Source organism: Tupaia chinensis, unplaced genomic scaffold (assembly GCF_000334495.1).
Source record: "Tupaia chinensis unplaced genomic scaffold, TupChi_1.0 Scaffold143996_1, whole genome shotgun sequence".
NCBI lineage: Eukaryota > Metazoa > Chordata > Mammalia > Scandentia > Tupaiidae > Tupaia > Tupaia belangeri.
In genome coordinates, this window is record NW_006203847.1 from 382,579 (window position 1) to 385,731 (window position 3,153).

The window sequence follows — 3,153 nt, forward strand, 5'->3', positions numbered from 1 at the left end:
CTCCTTGTCTCTTTTCTCTTCCATCTCAGTTAGTTTGGTCACTACAAATATTCTGAATTCCTTATCAGACATGTCCACGACATCCATCGTATTGACTGTGGGTGATGTAGGCTTGATGATTTCCCTTGAGGGAGAGGCCTTTTGTTGGTTGCTCATATTTCTTTAGCCTCTGCGATTATTCCTAGTCATCAGGTACTCTATATGTTGCTTCCTAACTTATTTAAGGTAACTCTGAGTGTTAAAACTTGTTTAGGATTAGAAATTTGATGATTTCTATTATGGTTGGCCTATCTGTTGCTCACAATTACCATTAACTGTTGCAACTAGTCCTGGATGGGCCCAAGTCCTCCCTTTTTCTAAGGAGTGGTGATCTTCCAACTGACCTAATAAGCAACACCTCAAGAGCAAAGAAAAATGAAAAAAGAAAATCGAATCCTCTCTAGCTTAGATCACTCATTCTACTTAAAAATAAGCCACATTATTATTTTTATGGAGTTGGTTATTTTCCATCAACAAAACAAAAAATGTAAGATTAGGAAACAAAACTAGATAGTTTGAATTGAATAATAATGATGATATGGTAATCAAAACCTGTGCAAATATAGATCAGGGAAGGAAGGCTCAGGTGCAAGCCTGGGGCTAGGTCCCTGCTGGAAAAGTCTCACAGGGAAAGGTGGGGATGCGAGGAGGTTTGGAAGGGTCGGGCAAAATAAAACTTTTTAAGCAAAAAAACCACATGAGGCCAGAAGGTGATGCAATGGTTAAAGTATTGAATTCCCACATGGTTGACCATGAATTGAGTCACAGATTCAGCAGCTTCAAAATTTCAATGTGCACATATGTATGCATGCCCAAGAATCCCAAAAGGAGAATGGAGGAGAAGGAATTATGATATGGCCATCCCCCTTGGGGATTATTACTCACTTTACCTCTCTGTCTCTCTCTGGCAAGTACATGCATTCCATAGCAAAAACCTAAAAAACAAAACAAAACAAAACAAAAATCACACATGCAAAAAAGAAAAGCTACTAAACAGAATATATACATATGTGTGTGTGTGTGTGTGTGTGTGTGTGGGTGTATTTCTATCATTCATATCATAAATTTTATTGAATAACATCTTAAATACATATCATAAATTTTATTGAATAACATCTTAAACAGACTCCTTAATGTAATATTCTTTCTCCCACAATTACCACAAGTAGAACTCTCAGATTTTTGCAAATAGTGATGAGCGTAATATTTTTAAAAATACATATTTCAACTATCATTGCAAAGGAGGTTTGTTGGGTCATGTGGCACTGTCCTAGCTAATAAGGTGTGAGTGAAAATTGTTGCAATGGAGTATATGTATTAATAGCCAGAATTGTTTGTCTGTTTGGGGGATTTATTATTTTTTTCTGACTGAAATGTAAATATGAGAGCTAATGCACTCACAACCATCTTGAGGGTGGAGGGTAAGGGACAGGTCCTATAGTTGTTGAAGAGCAGTTGAAGGAGGTAAAGGATGACTGTACCTTTCTTTTACTCTCTACCTCTTATCATTTTTTTTGTGGGATAAAAATTAACTACAAACATTTTTAGACCATTTTTGGTTCCTGGAATTTCCGCTCTTACTTTCATACATTCTGCTATGAGCTGATTTTTGTTCCTTCGGAATTCATATGTTGAAGTCTTACCTTCTAGTACCTCCAAATGTGAGTATGTTTGAAGATATAATCCTCAAAGATGCAATTGAACAAAGTCATTAGAGTAGGCATTAATCCAATATAACTGCTTTTTATAAGAGATTAGGACACTGATAGGTACTGACGAAATATGTGAAGATGGGATGAACATGACCATAAACAAATAGAAGAAAGAGGCCTCAGAAAAAATCAACCCCGCCAATACCTTGATTCAAACTCACAATGTCCAGAGTTGTAAGAAAATACATTTTGGCTATTAAAGTCACCCAGTCTGTGGTACTTTTTTATAGCAGCCCTAGCAAACTGATACACAGCAAAACCTAACTCTATGAGCTGCATGAGTTAAAAAAAAAAAAAAAAAGAAAGAAAGAAAACAGTTGTTTTTCTTCTGGATCTTATAATCCAGTCGATAGGTTCATGTACCTACTATTTGAACAGAATCCTAACCTGCTTCCTGGCTCAAGTTTTAAGCAAAGTTCCTTAGCGTTTCTTTGATTTATTACAGTTAAAACAACTTTTCTTGAAATTACCAGCTGAACTTCCTATTGAAAGTAGTGAGATTATTTAAGAAATTTTGTGAACAATAAAATGTGGGGGTAAGAGGAATGGTAAACAACTGTAGACTCCAGGGATAGTGTGGGAGGAGGGTGGGAAATGGTAAAGGGTCAGAAATAGAGGTAATATATATATATATATGTGTGTGTGTGTGTGTGTGTGTGTGTGTGTATGAAACTAGAAATGGAAAATTATTGACGATAACATGCATGATTAAGCCACTATGCAGTATATTCTGGGTAGGAAATCACATTTTGTATGCTGCAATGATGCTCAGGGAATGAATGTAAATGGAAAAAAAATGTTTCAGAAAAAAAAAAAGCTCATGGAAATACGTGTAATGGGAAAACTATGTATGAATTTCAAAAAGTTTTTGTACCAAAATAAATTCACACTTTAATTGTAAAAAATAAAATAAAATGAAATAATAATCCAGTTGTAGATATAAGCAAATAAGCAACCCCGATTGAACAATAACAAAATCTGGTAACTAGTAAGACTTTAATGCATGTTTTTGAGTCAGCAAATAAATACTACAATTTTTAAATATCATTAGAGCTGTCTCAATAAAAAAAAAACTAAACGAGATTATAAGGGAATGAGTAGCAAGAATAATTATGCTGAAAGGCTAAAACAAAAGAAGAAATAAACTGTTGGGGTTATAAAAAAAAAGAAGGAATACATCAAGGAAGACTTTAAGGTTTCTTCCCACTATGACAGTATATGATTCTATATATTATCTAAATAAAATGTACATGAAGTCATTCAGAAAGAAGTTGTAGATTTAAAAAATGTAGCTTATCATTCTATTGCAAGATGAAAATGCATACTGAGAACCATTTTTCTCAGGGACCATTGTAGATGACTTACTAAATTTTTCCTCTTATCTGGATATTTTAGTATCATA